At 50.3% G+C, this 20000-nt stretch overlaps 4 non-coding genes across 4 annotated transcripts; all 4 read right to left on the reverse strand.

Annotated features, from left to right (window-relative positions):
• Window positions 1–5492: 5492 nt before the first annotated feature.
• LOC145858787 (U5 spliceosomal RNA) lies at window positions 5493–5609 on the reverse strand. Its single transcript, XR_014379266.1, has one exon. It is a non-coding gene; the product is annotated as a U5 spliceosomal RNA (small nuclear RNA).
• A 696-nt stretch (window positions 5610–6305) lies between these two features.
• LOC123736246 (U2 spliceosomal RNA) lies at window positions 6306–6505 on the reverse strand. Its single transcript, XR_014379209.1, has one exon. It is a non-coding gene; the product is annotated as a U2 spliceosomal RNA (small nuclear RNA).
• A 6494-nt stretch (window positions 6506–12999) lies between these two features.
• On the reverse strand, window positions 13000–13116 carry LOC145858788 (U5 spliceosomal RNA). The gene has a single exon (XR_014379267.1). It is a non-coding gene; the product is annotated as a U5 spliceosomal RNA (small nuclear RNA).
• Window positions 13117–13831: 715 nt separating this feature from the next.
• On the reverse strand, window positions 13832–14031 carry LOC145858731 (U2 spliceosomal RNA). Its single transcript, XR_014379207.1, has one exon. It is a non-coding gene; the product is annotated as a U2 spliceosomal RNA (small nuclear RNA).
• Window positions 14032–20000: the final 5969 nt, after the last annotated feature.

Consider the following 20000-nt stretch of genomic DNA (forward strand, 5'->3'; position numbering starts at 1 on the left):
CTTGGACCTGGGCCTCTTGACCACCTCCCTCCTCAGCCTCTCCCACTTGCTCCCCCACAAGAAGTAAAACAGCATCCGCTCCAGGGCTAAAAGAGTTCTCCTAGGGGGGATAAAAACAGAACTGATTAATAAAAGCACAGGTAAAATCACTGCTTTAATGATTAAAACCTTGCCCTCAAAAGTCAGCTGTCGTAGTCCCCAAAATCCCAGTCTCTGTCTTACTGTCCCCAGGATCCCACTCCAATTACCTCTCCCTCCTCCCTCCCTGTCAAACTTTACCCCGAGTACCCTTATGTCCGTCGTTTTCACAGTCAGTGGTAGTCTGGTCAAGTCTGGGTCTGCCCACGGTCCGAAAAATTGGGCCTCTGTCTTGTCTCTGTTCAGTCTCGCCCCAGAGGCTCGTCCGTACCAGTCAGTCCTGTCCAGGGTCCTGTCGACGGATAAAAGGTCGGTGCATAAAATATTGACGTCGTCCATGTAAAAAACGCACTTGGCGGTCATCCCCCCACTCCCCGGGATACCCACCCCACTGATCCGTTGGTCCCTTCTCAAGACCTGTGCCAGTGGTTCAATGCCGGCCACAAACAGAAGGGGAGATAAAGGACAGCCCTGACGGACGCCGCAGTGTACTCCCACTGCTTTTGACAGATGCCCATTTACAAGGATTTTGCTGGTGATATCCCCGTACAGCAGTCCCACCCAAGCTAAAAACCTGTCCGGGAAACCCATTTTTTGCAGTACCTTAAAGAGGTACTGGTGCGAGACCCGATCAAAGGCTTTTTCAAAATCTAAATTTAGGACTACAAGCCGCATGTTTCTGTCTCTCTCATAACAGATGGCATCTCGGATCAGTATCAGGCTGTCCGTGATCTTCCTTCCGGGAATGGCACAGGTTTGATCCGGGTGGATCACCTCCCCTAAGACAGAAGACATTCTGAGTGTTAAAACCTTGGTAAAAAGTTTACAATCAAAATTTAAAAGGGTTATCGGTCTCCAGTTCTTCAGGTCCGTCCTGTCGTTTTTCTTATATAAAAGAGTCACGATCCCCACTCTAAAACTGTCAGGTAGTCTGTCGAGGTATTCAAAGTCAGTAAAAACAGTCAGAAGTTCATCGGCTAAAACATCCCAAAAGGTCAGATAAAACTCCAAAGGGAGGCCGTCCTCCCCCGGTGATTTACCCCTCTTAAAATGTTTCAGTCCTTGGTCAATTTCTGTCCTCGTCAAGTCTTTTGTCAGGTCGTCTGTGTTGGGTAAAATCTTGTCAATGTATGTTAAAACGTCCCCCATGGTTTCCTCACATACAACTTTTTCCCCAAACAGTTCCCCATAAAAATCCTCGACTACTTCTTTCATTCCCTCTGTGTCTGTTTTTAAAAACCCATCTTTATTTTTTAAACCTGTCATTGTCCTACCCTTACTAACTATTTTCTTAAAAAAGTACCTTGTACACTTCTCCCCCTCTTCTAATTCCCTCTCCTTACTTCTTAAAATAACCCCCTTACTTTTCTGTTCAGCTAAAAGTGCCATTTCCTTTTTTACTTCTTTAATTTCATAGTTAAAATCAAAGCCCTGTTGGCCAAGGTTAAAATATCTTTCCAGTCGCTTTTGCAGTCCCACCATGCGTCTATCTTTTTCTTTGCTTTTCTTCTTTCCTATCTCTCTAAAGAAAGTCCTCGTCCTACCCTTCACCATTTCCCACCATTGTGCTCGTGTGTCAAAGAAGTCCTGTAGCGTCTGCCACTGGCTGAACTGCTCCCTGTACTGGCTAACTACTCTATCATCTTCTAAAAGGGAACAGTTCAATTTCCAGGGCCCTCTTCCCACAGTCACACCCGAAGTTAGTGAAAGGGTGCACGTCAGCATTACGTGATCTGAGAAAAAGGCAGGGGTTATTCTAGCATCAGTTGGGGGGCAGTCCCGGGTAAACAGATAGTCAATGCGAGAGGCTCTGGTGCCGTCACCACTGGTCCAGGTGAAGCCCTCCTCTCTTGGATGCAGGGTTTTAAAACAATCAGTCAGTTTAAAATCCCTGCACAGCCCTTGCAATAAAACACTTGACCTATCTACCTTAAAATCCTCTCCCGCCCCTCTCCTGTCTGCTCTATTTAAAACACAATTAAAATCCCCACCCACCACTAGAGGATCCCTCCCTAGCATGTGGGACTGCAAGTCTTCTAAAAGTGCGCACCGGTCATGTTTATCGTTAAAACCATACACATTTAGCATGTTAAAATCCCTCCCCATAAAAGTACAATTGGCTAAAAGAGCGCGCCCACCTACCACCACCGTGCTCCCCCTCACCACCACATGTGGGGTCTTGATTAAAATGGCAACACCGTCATTTTTATTAAAATTTGAGCCACTCCAAATGGAGGGCCCATGCTGCCACTTGTCCTCCCATTTCCTATAAGAGGATAAAAAGGGTAGACCACACTCCTGTAATAAAAACACATCTGAATTAAACCTTTCTAAAAAGGATAAAACCGACTGTGCTCTTATTTCTGTTTTTATACTTCTCACATTTATAGTGGTGATGTTAAAAGCCATAAAAAGGTGAGTAAAAACAGTGCTAAATGAAAAGGCATTTAAACAGTTGAAAGGAGGTTATTTTTCTGGTACTTCCTCTCTCTCCCGCCGGGGTAACGGGGGATGGCAGGGAGAGGAGGTTAAAACCGGACTTAAAAAGGAGATTGTGTTGGGGGAGTTGGGGGGGAAGGTTCTGGGTTCTTCCTCCCCCTGGGAGCTCTCCCATTCCACCTTGCCCTTTTTCTCATCGCCTTGTTCGGGGTCGGAGAGCTCCTCCGCATTTCTTTTTCGTGGGGGGAGGTGTTCCTCCAGAATCTCCACCCCCTCTCCCATATCTCTTTCCGACACAGTCTCCATACTGTCTGACCCACTTGGGGAGTTCTCACTCAAGATCTCTCCGGGGCCGTCTTTCTCGGCCCTTTCTCCTTCAGGGGTCACATTAATCTGGGGCAGGGGGATTGGGGGGGGGGGGGGGTTGTCCTCTCCTCCCACTTTTTCCACCACTGCACCTTCCGCGCCCTCCACTACCACCGGCTCCACCACTACATTCTCAACCACCACCGGCTCCACCACCACCTCCTCGGCAACTGCCGTTCCCTCCCCTTGGCGCTCAGAAGTCCGGTCCGCGGCCGCCGTCTCCCTCTCCCTCCTTTCGGCCCTGACCTTATTGGCCCAGGAGAAGGGGCAGCCGCGGATGAGGTGGGACCGCTCGCCACAGAGGTTGCACGACCTTCCGTTCGTGCACTCCTCGTAGCGGTGGCCCACCTCCCGGCACTTCATGCAGACGACCTTTTTACAGGCCTCTGCCAGGTGGCCATGTTCACCACACTTACGGCACAGCTTGGGCTGGTCCTGGTAGTGAACATGGCCTCTATTCTCTCCGAGGACTATGGTGGATGGGATGGCTTTCAACCCACCATAGCCCCCAGGATCCTCCCTCTGCTGGACAGTCACCCTCCAGGCCCCTGTCCAGATCCCATCGGGATCCTTCACCTGGACCAAGGGCCCCTTCACGTTGCAGTACCTGCCCAGCCATACTGCAACGTCCTCCGGCTGTACGGTTTCATTGTACATACGGATAATAACGGTTTTAATGCTATTATCCGTCAGCTTGGTCACCTCAAACATGGCTGTGAGGGACCCCTGGATGTTCAGGGAGTTCTGGAGTTGCCCCCAGAACTCCCGCAGGAAGCTGGCGTTGGCAAAACTGACATCGAAGCCCTTCCCATAGGGAAGGGCTAAGATGCAGTTTACCTGCGCGGGATGGAAACCGAGCTCTTTCTGGAGGAATTTTCTGGAGAAATCCAATCGGGATAACTCCATTATTTTCCCTCCCTTCTCCTTTAAGAGGAGGCGCACTGCATGGTGCCTCCTCATGCCAACCTGTGCTGCTGACATGATGGAGGCCCACTCCCTTTACAGCCCAACACCGGTGAAAAAGGGGGGGAGGGGAAGGGAAAAAAGGGAGGGAAAGGAAGGGGGGGGGGGGAGAGGGGGTTGGGTGTGGGGGTTGGGAAGAAGGAAAGGGGTGTAAGACACCCGAGGAAGCTGGCAGGCTCGGCCAGACTAAGCTAACCGGGCCTACCAGCACCACGGGACACACAACAACCTATCTAGCACAGCACCAAACTAATCTTATTAACAATGGGAAGGAACACTAGGAGGGGAATTTTTTGTTTTATATTTTCCACAAGAGGGAGAGGCACAAAAGGGAGAGACAAAAATTAAACCACACAACCAAACTAAGGCTAGAAAGCTAGCAGGCCCCGCCAGCAGGCCAGGCTAAGCCTACCAGCTGGCAGGCCCACCAGCCAAGAGGCCTTACAACAAAAACAAACACGGCGCACCAACCAAAAGGGAAGACAAACTAGGGGGTAAGACTAACAATGCACAAGACTAACAAAACAAATTAATTAAAGTAAAAGGGGAACAAGGGGGGTAAGGGAGAAAAAAGGACACACTGACTAACAAACACCTGCCCAAACTTGAGGGACACGAAGGCTAGCAGGCCTCACCAGCAGGCCAGGCTATGCTAACCAGCTAGCAGGCTAGCCAGCAAAAGGTCCCTCAGTTGGCAACACAAATAACAAGAAACAGAAAAAAACTAAGGATACAAAGGGGATGGGGGTAAAGAAAAAAAACAGTCAAACAATGCCTGCCACGCCTAAGGGGCAGGCTAGCAGGCCAAGCTAAAGCTAGCAGGCCGACAAGCCAGAAAGCCACCCCAGCTAGCAGACAACACACAACTGAAGACAATGGGAGGAGCTAAGGAGGGGACTATAGGATACACAGGGGAGGAGAGATGCAAAACAGGACAAGCAGGGGAAAAACACAAATAAATTAAATAACTAAGGAAAAAAGACCAGAGGGCCTTTAAACTCACCCTACAGGTGCTGGTGCACCTGTAGTCCACCACCAAAACCACCACCTAACCCAGGACAAAGAATAAACAAGGGTGAGACAAAAAAAAACAACAATAATGACAATAAATAATGATTTGACAAAAATAAATAGCACAATTTCCCGGGCGCCCTCCGGCCTACGATCGCTTCTCTGATCAAGTGCAGCACTGACAAGGTAACTACACTTGATCTTAGCCAAAAGGCCGAGAAGCGATAACCCACAAATTGACCCCTGCACCCGCCGGGCCCCCGGGGGCCTCGGCAGACCTCATCGGTTTGGCAAAAGTTGGCTCCTCCTCACCCAACGCTTCCCTGGTGACAGGCGGGTGTGTTTTTTTTAAAAAGTCGCTAATGCGTCGTTAGGTCACTAGCTCTTTAATCCTAGTGCGACTATTTGTTCAATGCCCGGCAAATACACCAGTCATCGTCGGGCTTGAACTCAATTGCCCGAGCGACTACTTTGAGTGGAAAAAATACGCCGGTCGGTCAGCCGGCTTCAAGTCAAACGCCTGAGCAAAAAGTCTCGGCGTCATCTCTGTCAATTTCTCTTGAAACAAGATACCGGGCTCTGCCAGAAGCAAAGCCCTTCCAAAAATACGTTGAACTCGTAAGTGTTCCTCTCCACGGAAGTCTTTAGTAAAAGGCGAAAGGCTTGTGCGTAATGAAGAGAAACCAGAGTCGTATGGAAGTCAGAGGTCGGGGCCCGAGACACACACGGTGCACTCTAGGCCGGGTCCCCGCGGGTGGTCCCCGAACCCACTCTTCCAAGTTTTCGAGGGCTGTGGGTAAAAAGTCACAGACAGACAGACAGACAGACAGACAGACAGACAGACAGACAGACAGACAGACAATCCTGGTGAAGTGATTGTATTTTTTGGGGGGGCTCAAAAACACACACACACACACACACACACACACACAATCCTGGTGAAGTGATTGTATTTTTTGGGGGGGGCTCAAAAACACACACACACACACACACACACACACAATCCTGGTGAAGTGATTGTATTTTTGGGGGGGGGCTCAAAAACACACACACACACACACACACACACACACACACACACACACACACACACACAAACAATCCTGGTGAAGTGATTGTATTTTTTGGGGGGGGCTCAAAAACACACACACACACACACACACACACACACACACACACACACACACACACACACACTCCTGGCCAATGTATTATTATTATTTTTTTTTTATTTTTTAAGTAAAATGGCGGGAAAACGGGGGACCCCCATGAAGGGGGCTTCGCACTTGTTTCAGTTTGGATGATTCTTCTTTTTTCATTCCTTCTCTTCTTCTGCTAGCTGTTTTACATAGATTTGGTGTATTTCTTTTTCCTTGACAATGGGAGAAAAGTGTTGCACCATTCCCGGAGGTACTGCAATACCGGGTCGATGCGTGGAGCGGACGGAGCAAGCCCCATTTCCGACTCCCTGTTCGAAAAATCCATTTAATATGTAGTCCCCCGATGGGGGACGTATCAGATATTAAACTGATAAGAACAGATTTTTTTTTTTTTTTTTTTTTTTAAAAGTCACTTGTTAAAAAGCTGTCTTCGGTCCCTTGTACAGGAGCGGGGTGAGTCCTTATCAAACTTGCCTCCTCCTGCTCTTCCGAATCGATCACCGTCCCGTCCTTCGGGGCCCAGAGGAGATACCTCCCCTAGGTGCATCGCCCTAGGCGCCGCAGCGCTGTCAGGCCGTGGCCGCAGGGACCTTGGGTGTTGTGGGGGACCCTTCGCCTGGGGTCGAGGCCCCCTTCCTTCTGTACCACCCCAGGGCTTCTGTGGCTACCATGGCCACTGCCTGGGGGGTGGTGTTGACCTGTTTCGCTACCAGCAGATTGCGGGAGGACCACAGTGCTGCCTTCAGACACGTGAGGGTGGGCCAGAGCTTGGTGAAGGCCTTTGGTGGGATAGGCCTTCGGCCCACCCCATACAGCACGAGCTGGGGCGTTAGGTCCTCCCCTGCTGGCAGACACGGGGAGATCAGGGGGCCTACTTCCTTCCACAGGTCCCTGGCGGCTCTGCACTCCCAGAGCAAGTGCCTCACCGACTCCTCTTGGCCACAGCCTGGTCGGGGGCACGCGGATGTCCTCGCCATGCCCCGGGAGTGCATGACGGCCCTGACCGGGAGGATCTCATGGGCGACCATCCAGGACAGGTCCCGGTGCTGATTCAGGAGAGCAGGATGGGCCACATTACGCCAAACCGTTGTGGGCTCGCCTATAGCAAGCCCGCGCACTGGACACACTGGTTCCCGATCCTGCACAAGAGAGAGAAGAGAGCGATGTTTAGTTAAAACTGTGACTGCTTCTTTTTCCAATTTAAAATGTCTTAAAAACTTCTGGAGCTGGGCGTAGTGTGTGGGAAGCAGGAAAGAGACTGGGGCTCGCAGGTCGACTGGGATCAGCCTCAGAGACCTGAGGTAAGATCCCAGCCAGAACCTTGCGAGGGCCTGGGTCTTTTTGGTGGCCGGGGAGGTGGCAAGAGTAAGATGTAACGCTGTGTAGCGGCTGCCCAGGAACAAGTAGAGGTCAGGCAAGCCTTTCCCCCCCTTGGACCTGGGCCTCTTGACCACCTCCCTCCTCAGCCTCTCCCACTTGCTCCCCCACAAGAAGTAAAACAGCATCCGCTCCAGGGCTAAAAGAGTTCTCCTAGGGGGGATAAAAACAGAACTGATTAATAAAAGCACAGGTAAAATCACTGCTTTAATGATTAAAACCTTGCCCTCAAAAGTCAGCTGTCGTAGTCCCCAAAATCCCAGTCTCTGTCTTACTGTCCCCAGGATCCCACTCCAATTACCTCTCCCTCCTCCCTCCCTGTCAAACTTTACCCCGAGTACCCTTATGTCCGTCGTTTTCACAGTCAGTGGTAGTCTGGTCAAGTCTGGGTCTGCCCACGGTCCGAAAAATTGGGCCTCTGTCTTGTCTCTGTTCAGTCTCGCCCCAGAGGCTCGTCCGTACCAGTCAGTCCTGTCCAGGGTCCTGTCGACGGATAAAAGGTCGGTGCATAAAATATTGACGTCGTCCATGTAAAAAACGCACTTGGCGGTCATCCCCCCACTCCCCGGGATACCCACCCCACTGATCCGTTGGTCCCTTCTCAAGACCTGTGCCAGTGGTTCAATGCCGGCCACAAACAGAAGGGGAGATAAAGGACAGCCCTGACGGACGCCGCAGTGTACTCCCACTGCTTTTGACAGATGCCCATTTACAAGGATTTTGCTGGTGATATCCCCGTACAGCAGTCCCACCCAAGCTAAAAACCTGTCCGGGAAACCCATTTTTTGCAGTACCTTAAAGAGGTACTGGTGCGAGACCCGATCAAAGGCTTTTTCAAAATCTAAATTTAGGACTACAAGCCGCATGTTTCTGTCTCTCTCATAACAGATGGCATCTCGGATCAGTATCAGGCTGTCCGTGATCTTCCTTCCGGGAATGGCACAGGTTTGATCCGGGTGGATCACCTCCCCTAAGACAGAAGACATTCTGAGTGTTAAAACCTTGGTAAAAAGTTTACAATCAAAATTTAAAAGGGTTATCGGTCTCCAGTTCTTCAGGTCCGTCCTGTCGTTTTTCTTATATAAAAGAGTCACGATCCCCACTCTAAAACTGTCAGGTAGTCTGTCGAGGTATTCAAAGTCAGTAAAAACAGTCAGAAGTTCATCGGCTAAAACATCCCAAAAGGTCAGATAAAACTCCAAAGGGAGGCCGTCCTCCCCCGGTGATTTACCCCTCTTAAAATGTTTCAGTCCTTGGTCAATTTCTGTCCTCGTCAAGTCTTTTGTCAGGTCGTCTGTGTTGGGTAAAATCTTGTCAATGTATGTTAAAACGTCCCCCATGGTTTCCTCACATACAACTTTTTCCCCAAACAGTTCCCCATAAAAATCCTCGACTACTTCTTTCATTCCCTCTGTGTCTGTTTTTAAAAACCCATCTTTATTTTTTAAACCTGTCATTGTCCTACCCTTACTAACTATTTTCTTAAAAAAGTACCTTGTACACTTCTCCCCCTCTTCTAATTCCCTCTCCTTACTTCTTAAAATAACCCCCTTACTTTTCTGTTCAGCTAAAAGTGCCATTTCCTTTTTTACTTCTTTAATTTCATAGTTAAAATCAAAGCCCTGTTGGCCAAGGTTAAAATATCTTTCCAGTCGCTTTTGCAGTCCCACCATGCGTCTATCTTTTTCTTTGCTTTTCTTCTTTCCTATCTCTCTAAAGAAAGTCCTCGTCCTACCCTTCACCATTTCCCACCATTGTGCTCGTGTGTCAAAGAAGTCCTGTAGCGTCTGCCACTGGCTGAACTGCTCCCTGTACTGGCTAACTACTCTATCATCTTCTAAAAGGGAACAGTTCAATTTCCAGGGCCCTCTTCCCACAGTCACACCCGAAGTTAGTGAAAGGGTGCACGTCAGCATTACGTGATCTGAGAAAAAGGCAGGGGTTATTCTAGCATCAGTTGGGGGGCAGTCCCGGGTAAACAGATAGTCAATGCGAGAGGCTCTGGTGCCGTCACCACTGGTCCAGGTGAAGCCCTCCTCTCTTGGATGCAGGGTTTTAAAACAATCAGTCAGTTTAAAATCCCTGCACAGCCCTTGCAATAAAACACTTGACCTATCTACCTTAAAATCCTCTCCCGCCCCTCTCCTGTCTGCTCTATTTAAAACACAATTAAAATCCCCACCCACCACTAGAGGATCCCTCCCTAGCATGTGGGACTGCAAGTCTTCTAAAAGTGCGCACCGGTCATGTTTATCGTTAAAACCATACACATTTAGCATGTTAAAATCCCTCCCCATAAAAGTACAATTGGCTAAAAGAGCGCGCCCACCTACCACCACCGTGCTCCCCCTCACCACCACATGTGGGGTCTTGATTAAAATGGCAACACCGTCATTTTTATTAAAATTTGAGCCACTCCAAATGGAGGGCCCATGCTGCCACTTGTCCTCCCATTTCCTATAAGAGGATAAAAAGGGTAGACCACACTCCTGTAATAAAAACACATCTGAATTAAACCTTTCTAAAAAGGATAAAACCGACTGTGCTCTTATTTCTGTTTTTATACTTCTCACATTTATAGTGGTGATGTTAAAAGCCATAAAAAGGTGAGTAAAAACAGTGCTAAATGAAAAGGCATTTAAACAGTTGAAAGGAGGTTATTTTTCTGGTACTTCCTCTCTCTCCCGCCGGGGTAACGGGGGATGGCAGGGAGAGGAGGTTAAAACCGGACTTAAAAAGGAGATTGTGTTGGGGGAGTTGGGGGGGAAGGTTCTGGGTTCTTCCTCCCCCTGGGAGCTCTCCCATTCCACCTTGCCCTTTTTCTCATCGCCTTGTTCGGGGTCGGAGAGCTCCTCCGCATTTCTTTTTCGTGGGGGGAGGTGTTCCTCCAGAATCTCCACCCCCTCTCCCATATCTCTTTCCGACACAGTCTCCATACTGTCTGACCCACTTGGGGAGTTCTCACTCAAGATCTCTCCGGGGCCGTCTTTCTCGGCCCTTTCTCCTTCAGGGGTCACATTAATCTGGGGCAGGGGGATTGGGGGGGGGGGGGGGTTGTCCTCTCCTCCCACTTTTTCCACCACTGCACCTTCCGCGCCCTCCACTACCACCGGCTCCACCACTACATTCTCAACCACCACCGGCTCCACCACCACCTCCTCGGCAACTGCCGTTCCCTCCCCTTGGCGCTCAGAAGTCCGGTCCGCGGCCGCCGTCTCCCTCTCCCTCCTTTCGGCCCTGACCTTATTGGCCCAGGAGAAGGGGCAGCCGCGGATGAGGTGGGACCGCTCGCCACAGAGGTTGCACGACCTTCCGTTCGTGCACTCCTCGTAGCGGTGGCCCACCTCCCGGCACTTCATGCAGACGACCTTTTTACAGGCCTCTGCCAGGTGGCCATGTTCACCACACTTACGGCACAGCTTGGGCTGGTCCTGGTAGTGAACATGGCCTCTATTCTCTCCGAGGACTATGGTGGATGGGATGGCTTTCAACCCACCATAGCCCCCAGGATCCTCCCTCTGCTGGACAGTCACCCTCCAGGCCCCTGTCCAGATCCCATCGGGATCCTTCACCTGGACCAAGGGCCCCTTCACGTTGCAGTACCTGCCCAGCCATACTGCAACGTCCTCCGGCTGTACGGTTTCATTGTACATACGGATAATAACGGTTTTAATGCTATTATCCGTCAGCTTGGTCACCTCAAACATGGCTGTGAGGGACCCCTGGATGTTCAGGGAGTTCTGGAGTTGCCCCCAGAACTCCCGCAGGAAGCTGGCGTTGGCAAAACTGACATCGAAGCCCTTCCCATAGGGAAGGGCTAAGATGCAGTTTACCTGCGCGGGATGGAAACCGAGCTCTTTCTGGAGGAATTTTCTGGAGAAATCCAATCGGGATAACTCCATTATTTTCCCTCCCTTCTCCTTTAAGAGGAGGCGCACTGCATGGTGCCTCCTCATGCCAACCTGTGCTGCTGACATGATGGAGGCCCACTCCCTTTACAGCCCAACACCGGTGAAAAAGGGGGGGAGGGGAAGGGAAAAAAGGGAGGGAAAGGAAGGGGGGGGGGGGAGAGGGGGTTGGGTGTGGGGGTTGGGAAGAAGGAAAGGGGTGTAAGACACCCGAGGAAGCTGGCAGGCTCGGCCAGACTAAGCTAACCGGGCCTACCAGCACCACGGGACACACAACAACCTATCTAGCACAGCACCAAACTAATCTTATTAACAATGGGAAGGAACACTAGGAGGGGAATTTTTTGTTTTATATTTTCCACAAGAGGGAGAGGCACAAAAGGGAGAGACAAAAATTAAACCACACAACCAAACTAAGGCTAGAAAGCTAGCAGGCCCCGCCAGCAGGCCAGGCTAAGCCTACCAGCTGGCAGGCCCACCAGCCAAGAGGCCTTACAACAAAAACAAACACGGCGCACCAACCAAAAGGGAAGACAAACTAGGGGGTAAGACTAACAATGCACAAGACTAACAAAACAAATTAATTAAAGTAAAAGGGGAACAAGGGGGGTAAGGGAGAAAAAAGGACACACTGACTAACAAACACCTGCCCAAACTTGAGGGACACGAAGGCTAGCAGGCCTCACCAGCAGGCCAGGCTATGCTAACCAGCTAGCAGGCTAGCCAGCAAAAGGTCCCTCAGTTGGCAACACAAATAACAAGAAACAGAAAAAAACTAAGGATACAAAGGGGATGGGGGTAAAGAAAAAAAACAGTCAAACAATGCCTGCCACGCCTAAGGGGCAGGCTAGCAGGCCAAGCTAAAGCTAGCAGGCCGACAAGCCAGAAAGCCACCCCAGCTAGCAGACAACACACAACTGAAGACAATGGGAGGAGCTAAGGAGGGGACTATAGGATACACAGGGGAGGAGAGATGCAAAACAGGACAAGCAGGGGAAAAACACAAATAAATTAAATAACTAAGGAAAAAAGACCAGAGGGCCTTTAAACTCACCCTACAGGTGCTGGTGCACCTGTAGTCCACCACCAAAACCACCACCTAACCCAGGACAAAGAATAAACAAGGGTGAGACAAAAAAAAACAACAATAATGACAATAAATAATGATTTGACAAAAATAAATAGCACAATTTCCCGGGCGCCCTCCGGCCTACGATCGCTTCTCTGATCAAGTGCAGCACTGACAAGGTAACTACACTTGATCTTAGCCAAAAGGCCGAGAAGCGATAACCCACAAATTGACCCCTGCACCCGCCGGGCCCCCGGGGGCCTCGGCAGACCTCATCGGTTTGGCAAAAGTTGGCTCCTCCTCACCCAACGCTTCCCTGGTGACAGGCGGGTGTGTTTTTTTTAAAAAGTCGCTAATGCGTCGTTAGGTCACTAGCTCTTTAATCCTAGTGCGACTATTTGTTCAATGCCCGGCAAATACACCAGTCATCGTCGGGCTTGAACTCAATTGCCCGAGCGACTACTTTGAGTGGAAAAAATACGCCGGTCGGTCAGCCGGCTTCAAGTCAAACGCCTGAGCAAAAAGTCTCGGCGTCATCTCTGTCAATTTCTCTTGAAACAAGATACCGGGCTCTGCCAGAAGCAAAGCCCTTCCAAAAATACGTTGAACTCGTAAGTGTTCCTCTCCACGGAAGTCTTTAGTAAAAGGCGAAAGGCTTGTGCGTAATGAAGAGAAACCAGAGTCGTATGGAAGTCAGAGGTCGGGGCCCGAGACACACACGGTGCACTCTAGGCCGGGTCCCCGCGGGTGGTCCCCGAACCCACTCTTCCAAGTTTTCGAGGGCTGTGGGTAAAAAGTCACAGACAGACAGACAGACAGACAGACAGACAGACAGACAGACAGACAGACAGACAGACAATCCTGGTGAAGTGATTGTATTTTTGGGGGGGGCTCAAAAACACACACACACACACACACACACACACACAATCCTGGTGAAGTGATTGTATTTTTTGGGGGGGGCTCAAAAACACACACACACACACACACACACACACAATCCTGGTGAAGTGATTGTATTTTTGGGGGGGGGCTCAAAAACACACACACACACACACACACACACACACACACACACACACACACACACACACACAAACAATCCTGGTGAAGTGATTGTATTTTTTGGGGGGGGCTCAAAAACACACACACACACACACACACACACACACACACACACACACACACACACACACACACTCCTGGCCAATGTATTATTATTATTTTTTTTTTTTTTTTATTTTTTTTTAAGTAAAATGGCGGGAAAACGGGGGACCCCCATGAAGGGGGCTTCGCACTTGTTTCAGTTTGGATGATTCTTCTTTTTTCATTCCTTCTCTTCTTCTGCTAGCTGTTTTACATAGATTTGGTGTATTTCTTTTTCCTTGACAATGGGAGAAAAGTGTTGCACCATTCCCGGAGGTACTGCAATACCGGGTCGATGCGTGGAGCGGACGGAGCAAGCCCCATTTCCGACTCCCTGTTCGAAAAATCCATTTAATATGTAGTCCCCCGATGGGGGACGTATCAGATATTAAACTGATAAGAACAGATTTTTTTTTTTTTTTTTTTTTTAAAAAGTCACTTGTTAAAAAGCTGTCTTCGGTCCCTTGTACAGGAGCGGGGTGAGTCCTTATCAAACTTGCCTCCTCCTGCTCTTCCGAATCGATCACCGTCCCGTCCTTCGGGGCCCAGAGGAGATACCTCCCCTAGGTGCATCGCCCTAGGCGCCGCAGCGCTGTCAGGCCGTGGCCGCAGGGACCTTGGGTGTTGTGGGGGACCCTTCGCCTGGGGTCGAGGCCCCCTTCCTTCTGTACCACCCCAGGGCTTCTGTGGCTACCATGGCCACTGCCTGGGGGGTGGTGTTGACCTGTTTCGCTACCAGCAGATTGCGGGAGGACCACAGTGCTGCCTTCAGACACGTGAGGGTGGGCCAGAGCTTGGTGAAGGCCTTTGGTGGGATAGGCCTTCGGCCCACCCCATACAGCACGAGCTGGGGCGTTAGGTCCTCCCCTGCTGGCAGACACGGGGAGATCAGGGGGCCTACTTCCTTCCACAGGTCCCTGGCGGCTCTGCACTCCCAGAGCAAGTGCCTCACCGACTCCTCTTGGCCACAGCCTGGTCGGGGGCACGCGGATGTCCTCGCCATGCCCCGGGAGTGCATGACGGCCCTGACCGGGAGGATCTCATGGGCGACCATCCAGGACAGGTCCCGGTGCTGATTCAGGAGAGCAGGATGGGCCACATTACGCCAAACCGTTGTGGGCTCGCCTATAGCAAGCCCGCGCACTGGACACACTGGTTCCCGATCCTGCACAAGAGAGAGAAGAGAGCGATGTTTAGTTAAAACTGTGACTGCTTCTTTTTCCAATTTAAAATGTCTTAAAAACTTCTGGAGCTGGGCGTAGTGTGTGGGAAGCAGGAAAGAGACTGGGGCTCGCAGGTCGACTGGGATCAGCCTCAGAGACCTGAGGTAAGATCCCAGCCAGAACCTTGCGAGGGCCTGGGTCTTATTGGTGGCCGGGGAGGTGGCAAGAGTAAGATGTAACGCTGTGTAGCGGCTGCCCAGGAACAAGTAGAGGTCAGGCAAGCCTTTCCCCCCCTTGGACCTGGGCCTCTTGACCACCTCCCTCCTCAGCCTCTCCCACTTGCTCCCCCACAAGAAGTAAAACAGCATCCGCTCCAGGGCTAAAAGAGTTCTCCTAGGGGGGATAAAAACAGAACTGATTAATAAAAGCACAGGTAAAATCACTGCTTTAATGATTAAAACCTTGCCCTCAAAAGTCAGCTGTCGTAGTCCCCAAAATCCCAGTCTCTGTCTTACTGTCCCCAGGATCCCACTCCAATTACCTCTCCCTCCTCCCTCCCTGTCAAACTTTACCCCGAGTACCCTTATGTCCGTCGTTTTCACAGTCAGTGGTAGTCTGGTCAAGTCTGGGTCTGCCCACGGTCCGAAAAATTGGGCCTCTGTCTTGTCTCTGTTCAGTCTCGCCCCAGAGGCTCGTCCGTACCAGTCAGTCCTGTCCAGGGTCCTGTCGACGGATAAAAGGTCGGTGCATAAAATATTGACGTCGTCCATGTAAAAAACGCACTTGGCGGTCATCCCCCCACTCCCCGGGATACCCACCCCACTGATCCGTTGGTCCCTTCTCAAGACCTGTGCCAGTGGTTCAATGCCGGCCACAAACAGAAGGGGAGATAAAGGACAGCCCTGACGGACGCCGCAGTGTACTCCCACTGCTTTTGACAGATGCCCATTTACAAGGATTTTGCTGGTGATATCCCCGTACAGCAGTCCCACCCAAGCTAAAAACCTGTCCGGGAAACCCATTTTTTGCAGTACCTTAAAGAGGTACTGGTGCGAGACCCGATCAAAGGCTTTTTCAAAATCTAAATTTAGGACTACAAGCCGCATGTTTCTGTCTCTCGCATAACAGATGGCATCTCGGATCAGTATCAGGCTGTCCGTGATCTTCCTTCCGGGAATGGCACAGGTTTGATCCGGGTGGATCACCTCCCCTAAGACAGAAGACATTCTGAGTGTTAAAACCTTGGTAAAAAGTTTACAATCAAAATTTAAAAGGGTTATCGGTCTCCAGTTCTTCAGGTCCGTCCTGTCGTTTTTCTTATATAAAAGAGTCACGATCCCCACTCTAAAACTGTCAGGTAGTCTGTCGAGGTATTCAAAGTCAGTAAAAACAGTCAGAAGTTCATCGGCTAAAACATCCCAAAAGGTCAGATAAAACTCCAAAGGGAGGCCGTCCTCCCCCGGTGATTTACCCCTCTTAAAATGTTTCAGTCCTTGGTCAATTTCTGTCCTCGTCAAGTCTTTTGTCAGGTCGTCTGTGTTGGGTAAAATCTTGTCAATGTATGTTAAAACGTCCCCCATGGTTTCCTCACATACAACTTTTTCCCCAAACAGTTCCCCATAAAAATCCTCGACTACTTCTTTCATTCCCTCTGTGTCTGTTTTTAAAAACCCATCTTTATTTTTTAAACCTGTCATTGTCCTACCCTTACTAACTATTTTCTTAAAAAAGTACCTTGTACACTTCTCCCCCTCTTCTAATTCCCTCTCCTTACTTCTTAAAATAACCCCCTTACTTTTCTGTTCAGCTAAAAGTGCCATTTCCTTTTTTACTTCTTTAATTTCATAGTTAAAATCAAAGCCCTGTTGGCCAAGGTTAAAATATCTTTCCAGTCGCTTTTGCAGTCCCACCATGCGTCTATCTTTTTCTTTGCTTTTCTTCTTTCCTATCTCTCTAAAGAAAGTCCTCGTCCTACCCTTCACCATTTCCCACCATTGTGCTCGTGTGTCAAAGAAGTCCTGTAGCGTCTGCCACTGGCTGAACTGCTCCCTGTACTGGCTAACTACTCTATCATCTTCTAAAAGGGAACAGTTCAATTTCCAGGGCCCTCTTCCCACAGTCACACCCGAAGTTAGTGAAAGGGTGCACGTCAGCATTACGTGATCTGAGAAAAAGGCAGGGGTTATTCTAGCATCAGTTGGGGGGCAGTCCCGGGTAAACAGATAGTCAATGCGAGAGGCTCTGGTGCCGTCACCACTGGTCCAGGTGAAGCCCTCCTCTCTTGGATGCAGGGTTTTAAAACAATCAGTCAGTTTAAAATCCCTGCACAGCCCTTGCAATAAAACACTTGACCTATCTACCTTAAAATCCTCTCCCGCCCCTCTCCTGTCTGCTCTATTTAAAACACAATTAAAATCCCCACCCACCACTAGAGGATCCCTCCCTAGCATGTGGGACTGCAAGTCTTCTAAAAGTGCGCACCGGTCATGTTTATCGTTAAAACCATACACATTTAGCATGTTAAAATCCCTCCCCATAAAAGTACAATTGGCTAAAAGAGCGCGCCCACCTACCACCACCGTGCTCCCCCTCACCACCACATGTGGGGTCTTGATTAAAATGGCAACACCGTCATTTTTATTAAAATTTGAGCCACTCCAAATGGAGGGCCCATGCTGCCACTTGTCCTCCCATTTCCTATAAGAGGATAAAAAGGGTAGACCACACTCCTGTAATAAAAACACATCTGAATTAAACCTTTCTAAAAAGGATAAAACCGACTGTGCTCTTATTTCTGTTTTTATACTTCTCACATTTATAGTGGTGATGTTAAAAGCCATAAAAAGGTGAGTAAAAACAGTGCTAAATGAAAAGGCATTTAAACAGTTGAAAGGAGGTTATTTTTCTGGTACTTCCTCTCTCTCCCGCCGGGGTAACGGGGGATGGCAGGGAGAGGAGGTTAAAACCGGACTTAAAAAGGAGATTGTGTTGGGGGAGTTGGGGGGGAAGGTTCTGGGTTCTTCCTCCCCCTGGGAGCTCTCCCATTCCACCTTGCCCTTTTTCTCATCGCCTTGTTCGGGGTCGGAGAGCTCCTCCGCATTTCTTTTTCGTGGGGGGAGGTGTTCCTCCAGAATCTCCACCCCCTCTCCCATATCTCTTTCCGACACAGTCTCCATACTGTCTGACCCACTTGGGGAGTTCTCACTCAAGATCTCTCCGGGGCCGTCTTTCTCGGCCCTTTCTCCTTCAGGGGTCACATTAATCTGGGGCAGGGGGATTGGGGGGGGGGGGGGGTTGTCCTCTCCTCCCACTTTTTCCACCACTGCACCTTCCGCGCCCTCCACTACCACCGGCTCCACCACTACATTCTCAACCACCACCGGCTCCACCACCACCTCCTCGGCAACTGCCGTTCCCTCCCCTTGGCGCTCAGAAGTCCGGTCCGCGGCCGCCGTCTCCCTCTCCCTCCTTTCGGCCCTGACCTTATTGGCCCAGGAGAAGGGGCAGCCGCGGATGAGGTGGGACCGCTCGCCACAGAGGTTGCACGACCTTCCGTTCGTGCACTCCTCGTAGCGGTGGCCCACCTCCCGGCACTTCATGCAGACGACCTTTTTACAGGCCTCTGCCAGGTGGCCATGTTCACCACACTTACGGCACAGCTTGGGCTGGTCCTGGTAGTGAACATGGCCTCTATTCTCTCCGAGGACTATGGTGGATGGGATGGCTTTCAACCCACCATAGCCCCCAGGATCCTCCCTCTGCTGGACAGTCACCCTCCAGGCCCCTGTCCAGATCCCATCGGGATCCTTCACCTGGACCAAGGGCCCCTTCACGTTGCAGTACCTGCCCAGCCATACTGCAACGTCCTCCGGCTGTACGGTTTCATTGTACATACGGATAATAACGGTTTTAATGCTATTATCCGTCAGCTTGGTCACCTCAAACATGGCTGTGAGGGACCCCTGGATGTTCAGGGAGTTCTGGAGTTGCCCCCAGAACTCCCGCAGGAAGCTGGCGTTGGCAAAACTGACATCGAAGCCCTTCCCATAGGGAAGGGCTAAGATGCAGTTTACCTGCGCGGGATGGAAACCGAGCTCTTTCTGGAGAAATTTTCTGGAGAAATCCAATCGGGATAACTCCATTATTTTCCCTCCCTTCTCCTTTAAGAGGAGGCGCACTGCATGGTGCCTCCTCATGCCAACCTGTGCTGCTGACATGATGGAGGCCCACTCCCTTTACAGCCCAACACCGGTGAAAAAGGGGGGGAGGGGAAGGGAAAAAAGGGAGGGAAAGGAAGGGGGGGGGGGGAGAGGGGGTTGGGTGTGGGGGTTGGGAAGAAGGAAAGGGGTGTAAGACACCCGAGGAAGCTGGCAGGCTCGGCCAGACTAAGCTAACCGGGCCTACCAGCACCACGGGACACACAACAACCTATCTAGCACAGCACCAAACTAATCTTATTAACAATGGGAAGGAACACTAGGAGGGGAATTTTTTGTTTTATATTTTCCACAAGAGGGAGAGGCACAAAAGGGAGAGACAAAAATTAAACCACACAACCAAACTAAGGCTAGAAAGCTAGCAGGCCCCGCCAGCAGGCCAGGCTAAGCCTACCAGCTGGCAGGCCCACCAGCCAAGAGGCCTTACAACAAAAACAAACACGGCGCACCAACCAAAAGGGAAGACAAACTAGGGGGTAAGACTAACAATGCACAAGACTAACAAAACAAATTAATTAAAGTAAAAGGGGAACAAGGGGGGTAAGGGAGAAAAAAGGACACACTGACTAACAAACACCTGCCCAAACTTGAGGGACACGAAGGCTAGCAGGCCTCACCAGCAGGCCAGGCTATGCTAACCAGCTAGCAGGCTAGCCAGCAAAAGGTCCCTCAGTTGGCAACACAAATAACAAGAAACAGAAAAAAACTAAGGATACAAAGGGGATGGGGGTAAAGAAAAAAAACAGTCAAACAATGCCTGCCACGCCTAAGGGGCAGGCTAGCAGGCCAAGCTAAAGCTAGCAGGCCGACAAGCCAGAAAGCCACCCCAGCTAGCAGACAACACACAACTGAAGACAATGGGAGGAGCTAAGGAGGGGACTATAGGATACACAGGGGAGGAGAGATGCAAAACAGGACAAGCAGGGGAAAAACACAAATAAATTAAATAACTAAGGAAAAAAGACCAGAGGGCCTTTAAACTCACCCTACAGGTGCTGGTGCACCTGTAGTCCACCACCAAAACCACCACCTAACCCAGGACA

Source organism: Salmo salar, chromosome 10 (genome assembly GCF_965601325.2).
Source record: "Salmo salar chromosome 10, fSalSal1, whole genome shotgun sequence".
In the NCBI taxonomy this organism is placed as follows: Eukaryota; Metazoa; Chordata; class Actinopteri; order Salmoniformes; family Salmonidae; genus Salmo; species Salmo salar.